A 6,186-nucleotide genomic window follows, 5' to 3' on the forward strand; every position below is an offset into this window, starting at 1 on the left:
TACCTGAGAACGGTTGTTTAATTTCATAGACTTTAATACGACAGAGTAAAACACAACAAATGGAATTTGACCAGATCCACAAAAGTGAAATCCCCATCGTCCTGTGACAGGATAAACTCTCTTAGAGCCGTCTGCCCCGGAAAACCCTAGAAAGGGGCCAGTGTTCCACGTAAACACCTACAATAACGGGTCAGGTCATGATTCTTGGGACTTCAAAAATTAGAATGTGGACAGGATGTCATTTATTTTAACAAAAGAAAAGATTACTGAGGGATAGCAGAAGAAAACGCCCTTCAGAAGTTAGCTGCCACACCTGTCACACAACGACAGTTGGGACTCAAAGCCACGGGTCCCTCTTTCCAAGCCCCTCCCACAACACCTGGCTGCGGCAGAAAGCAGTGGACGGAGAGGCTGTGATGGAAACTCAAAGGTAACCCCTGAGACAGCAATGTCTTAAAATCCCCCAATTAAGTGACCATGAAGGACAGTGATCAACCACCGAACAACTGAGTTCTCCTACCATGTGCAACTTGACAAAGCTCAGAAGCAGTAACGAACCCACTCTTACCGTGGAGAGCACTGAACACTTCACACACATTACTCACTCACTGCACCCCGATCTCAGCGGCCGGGCAGACGGGGTGTGGAGAGGACTGCGGGTGGACCTCTGGCTGCTCTCCACACGCATTTCGACCTTTGTCACCTTCACGCCTTTACTCCTGGTTCCACAGACCTCCTGTGCGTCCGGGTGTCCAAGTCCCACCCTTCCCCATCACCGTCAGCAAGAAGGCGGGCGGGCGGCTCTCCTGAGTCGAGGCCTCACAGAAAGACTGTTTGCTCGTGGGAGCAGCAGCACTGCCAGGGCGAGTGAGCCAGAGCTACATGCTTCCTCGTCCCCATCCAACGGCAGCGAGAGTCACTTCTCTCCGAAAGCCCCACCACGCTTTACCCGTCTCCTCAGTCCACATCAACACGGGCCTATCCGCCTCTGCACCAGCCCCCAACAAAGAGCCAGATACTCTTCCCCCATCTGCCCGTCCGATTCCCCCCGAAACACCCCACTCCAAGAGCCCCGGTGGTGAGTCACGCCAGCCTTAGCTGTGGCTTCCCAGAAGGAAGAGGAAAGTCACGCCGCTCAGGTGTTTCACACCGCCCAGCAGGCCCGCCCGGCCCTTGCCCACACCTCTGCCTGGGGCCCCTGGGGACTCTCTGCTGGGCAGGCACTCGGCACCGGCTCCCCCATGCTCCCGAGTCCACGTGGCCGATTCCCGTCCAGGCGCCCAGAGCAGGAGCCGGGGTTGGCAGGAGCCTGCCCAGATAGGACTGCCCTCAGGGGCCCTTCCCTTGCCTTTGTCCCTGGGTGGTTTCCGTGGGGTAAATCTCAGGGACCACTATGTCCTCACTCGCACAGTCATAGCATATCAGTCTCTGCCCGACCCTCCTGCTTCAGTCCCGTGTGACAATAAACGTAACAACGAAGATAATGACGATGCTGGCCCCAGTGTTCCTTGAGGACAGCCAAACGGAACACTCCAGTAGCCTTTTCTGTGCCTTGCAAAAAGTTCTCCCATTTGCGCCCACCACGACCTCCAGCCACACTGGTGGGTGGAGGGCAGAGGTGAAGTGTTTCTGGTGCATTTGCATACATATTCCCTTCTTACTGGAGTATAAGATCTTTGAGGGTGGGCTCAGGTTCGTATGTGTCTTGGATACTATATTCCATTCTCTCCATTAATATTACATAAAAAAGAAGAAAATTGTATAGATGCAGCAGTTACTAAAGGGATGTTTAAGGTTTACTGTACTTCTCCCCAGTGGCTCTGTAATGCGCACCCCTTAGAGCTGCCTGACAAAGCTCCTCCCCTCTGAGTCCAGGATCCGATGAGCCAGAACGTCACTGGTTTTTATTGACTGAAAAGGCCAGGAGTGAAACTCTGTATCACTTTATATAACATCACCAGTTTACGTATCTATTGCCAGCATCACTGAGCTTTTAGGAAGCAGATCCAAGGTAAAACCTTAGAAACATTCTCTGAGAAGATATTGACAAGGGCACACTTTAGCCCATCTTAGGAAAGTTCTGCTTTTAAAGGTTAACACGCCACTAGAATGAATTTTTTCAATAGCAAGCAAGTGGCAAAGCCTCCCTCCTAAACGTCGCTGCACACAGCACAGCTGCTTGCTTCTGCCTGATCCTCTGCATCAGCCTTAAGTAACAACAAAGATTACAACCAATGAGGAGTACCATCATATACAGTATCTACCATTTACTGAGTACTTACTATGTGCTAGTCTCTGTCCTATTTTTCATACATTACCAAACTTAACTGAATGCTATCAAATGTAATGTTATCTGAGATAGGTAAGGTTGTCCTCATTATGTAGTTAGGAAGTTGAAGCACAGAGAAAATGCTTGTGGAAAACATGAAATCCAACTCTGAAGAACTGTGCTCTGTGCTACAGAGGCCCTGGACCAGTGAGCTCCGGCCTGAGCGTCCATACGTATGTCACCGTCCCCTCCCTGGCAAGGAGTCGTCCTGGAAGGAGCCTCATCCCCCTGGGCTGCGGTCACTCCACTTCACTCCCATTATGTGTGGTGTTTCAGCAGGTCTGCCTGGCTTGACCTCCTCCTTGGCTTGTTTCCAGGCTCCCTCTGGGATCAATAATGAAGGCAATCACTGTAGAGCCCAGCGGTAGCCCCGGTCCCCTGGCCAGGCCTGGCTCCTCTGGTGCCCAGACTAGACTCTGTGCCCAACCTCTCCTCAGTCACAGACTCGTCTCTGAGCCACCCGGGATGACCCTGAAAGTCCCCATGGCCAGGGAAGTTTTAGGACCCCAGAGTGTGCCAGGACTCTAAAACCGTTCTAGGGGAGGGGGGACACAGACCTCTGTGAGCTGTCAGAGATGTTCTACCAGCTCATGGACGGAAAAACTTGCACCTTAAAGGAAGTCAGGGTGAGGGGATTAATAAGTTACCAGGGAACCCATAACCTTTACATTCATTAAAAAACAAAACAAAACCCACCACATAAACAAATAGGGACAGCAATGGCATTCTCCACGTCTAAAGTTGGCAATCACAGGCATCTACAGCTACCATCCATCCACAGGATCTTATTCATAATGCTTTATGTTTTCATTCTTGTTTTCCCTCCTCTGCAAATCTTTTATGTCACCACGTAACTCATTTGAAGGAACTACTTCACTCGAAGGAAAGACCTATATTGTGCAAAAACAAACATTTTTTTCCAGCTTTTGCTCATTTCTTTCAGAAATAATCACAGAAACAGCGACCATGATAAAAGCTAGTGTTTCCTGAATGCTTGGTACATGCTTGACATTATTGCCATTGTTGCGGTGTCAAGTTGTAGACGAAGGAAATGAGGTTAGTAACACCGTAACAAAGAGTGTGTGTGCGGCATGTGGGAGCCCGGGAAGCTTTTTCAGTTGCTGGAATGCCCGGAGATCTTGACCCTTCGTCTTATCTAGGAAATCGATAATGCTACGGCCAAGTTATAAGGAAACCTAGAGCCTTTAAGGGCCTGTGAGTTCAAAAGGGAATGCAATGAGAACTGAGAAGAGGCAGGATGTGCAAGCAGAATTTAAGATTGAACCTCCGGTTGCCGAGAGATGCGGAGGAGACGCTGACTCTTGGGAGGTTATTTTGCAGCCAAACATGCGTGCCCCTGACTGAGGGGCCGAGTCAGATGTGTTCAAGAAGGACCGTTTTGACTTGGTACCGAGATGACTTCTAGAAACTTGGAATACTACCTAAAGAAATTAGCCTTCCCGAGATTTCAGGAGAAATTAGAATGAACTTTATTTTAAGAGGACAATACTTTGCAGAGTGAGGGGAAATCTCAAGCCAAGGAAACCACAAAGAGCCACATCAATGCTTCTCAAAGTCATGCCTCACAAAAGAAACACATTGGTCCGAAGCCAAAGGCGGGGGGGGTGGAGAAAGATGCCATAAGCTAGAAATGCTTGGAAGAAGCATGAATGTCACTTAACATAGGCAAAGACCTTCGACTTCACTACTAGTGGGAAACATTTAAATTAAACAATAGAGAGTTACTGTTGTTCGCTCACCTCCTGGACTGGCAATACTTAAAAACAGTATCACTACTTATGTGTTGAGAATGTGGAGAAACAAATCTTTTCATAAACTTCCGGTTAAGGAATAAATTAGTATTACTTTTTTAGAGTGATCTGACAATATGTTTACAATTTTAAATGTGTTATACCTTTTCACGTCAATTCCCCTCCCAGAATTTATTTACAGGAATACTTGAACAAGTTCCAAAAAAATAAATACTGTAGCATTGTTGAAAAAGTTGAAAATCTGATGTAATCCAAATGTCTATCAATGAGAAGTAGGTTATGTTAACATAAAACATATTTTTCTGCTTTAGGGAAAGCCCACACAGTAAGGAAAATAGGGCATCTCTGTGTTGCTTATACTCCTTATCACGTGTTTGCATTGACTTCATGATACTAAAAATGACACAAAATAGATGATGATAGTTACTCTCTGACTGTACCAACTTAAACCTAGTTCCACTGCAATAAGTTACCCATTCACTTACTCGGCAAGTATTTCCGAGTGCCTGTTCTGTACAGTGGCCATTAGAAAAGTGGGTAAACAGCTTCTCAAGTTCCCTTCTAGCTCTTTGAGTCAGTTTCCTTACTTGAATTCCCTGAAGACGGGTGTTTGTTAGTATTTAAGAAAATGAGACGTTCGCATCTCTGGTATAAGAGGAGAATTCATCTTCGGCCTAAAAACCAACAGAAAAGAGCAAAGAAGAGCCGCGGGCTGGTCGGGAAAGATCGGGCACGGAGTCGGCGGGCAGTGCCCGAGGGCTGTCTCTCGCGGTGCCACAGCCCACCTGTTGCTTTTGTGCTGGGCGTCTACGGAGCCAGAAGAGGAAAGTCACTGCCTCGCAGTGTTTGTTTGCTCTTTAAAACGTCTAAGTTATTTCTTTTCATCATTACATATGTAAGAGGAAAAGATGAACCTTTTCCTGGGAGATTTTCTCCAGTAGCATGCATGCACATTCATAAAAGAGAAACTGGACAGGACTAAAGGTCAAGCGACTCACGCTGGTGAAAACGTGTCCACCTGTTGCGATCTCTTCTTTACGGTGGACAGGAAGCCCTGCCCTGAAACTCCCGAGAGCCCCTCACAGTCCCAGGTGCCCAGCCCTCACCCAGGAGGACTGCCAGCCTCCCTGTGACTCAGCCACCCTGGGTTAACGCCCGTCCCAGCAGAGGAATCAGGATCCCGCTCCAGGGCATGGCCGCCAGCCATTCTGAAGGGTCCGGGCCATTCCTTGCCAATGCTGAGCATTTGGAATATCACCTTGGGGAATCGTTTACGAGGTCTGTCCAGAAAAAGTCCTGCCATTTTTAATATAACGAGAATGGTTTGTGTGACTTGATGTAAGCTAGCAGCCAAGGAGGGTAGACTGGAATGCACATGTGTGAACAATGACACCTTCACTGTAGTAGTCAGTGGGGGGATAGACGCCATTGAGTGAGCGTGTGTGCTGTGTGTTCATCACATTCAAAATGACTGAGCGAGTAGAGCAACGAATCTGCATTCAGTTTTGTGTTAAGCTTGAACATTCCTCTGCGGAAACCATTTTCATGATTCAGAAGGCCACAGCTATAGGCAACTGGTGATTGGCAGCTTCATCACAACAACACACCTGCTCGTGCATCACATCTCATGCAGAGTTTTTCAGCAAAACATCCAATCACCCAGGTGACTTAGCCCCCTCTATCCCAGATTTCACACCCTGTGACTTCTGGCTTTTCCCAAAACTAAAATCACCTTTGAAAGCAAAGAGATTTGTCGGGAAAGTTAAAAAGATTTGTCTCAGACAGTCAATGAGATTCAGGAAAACATAACGAGGCAGTTAGTGGCAATATGGAGAACTGTGTGAGGTCCCAAGGTGCCTACTTTACAGGGGACTGAGACATTATTGTCCTATGTACAGTGTTTCTTGTATCTTGCATCCTCTTCAACAAATGTCTCTATTTTTCAAATTACATGGCTGGATACCTTCTGAACAGACTTCATATATTTCACTTCTTCCCTGTAACAATTGGGTAGCCATGGCCTGCAAAGGCACTCAGAAATCTCCTGAGAAGCTGCCATCCTCACCATCATCACCACCTGGCTCC

The sequence above is a fragment of the Phyllostomus hastatus genome, unplaced genomic scaffold, assembly GCF_019186645.2.
Source record: "Phyllostomus hastatus isolate PE091 unplaced genomic scaffold, TTU_PhHast_1.1 phas_contig_159, whole genome shotgun sequence".
Lineage (NCBI taxonomy): Eukaryota > Metazoa > Chordata > Mammalia > Chiroptera > Phyllostomidae > Phyllostomus > Phyllostomus hastatus.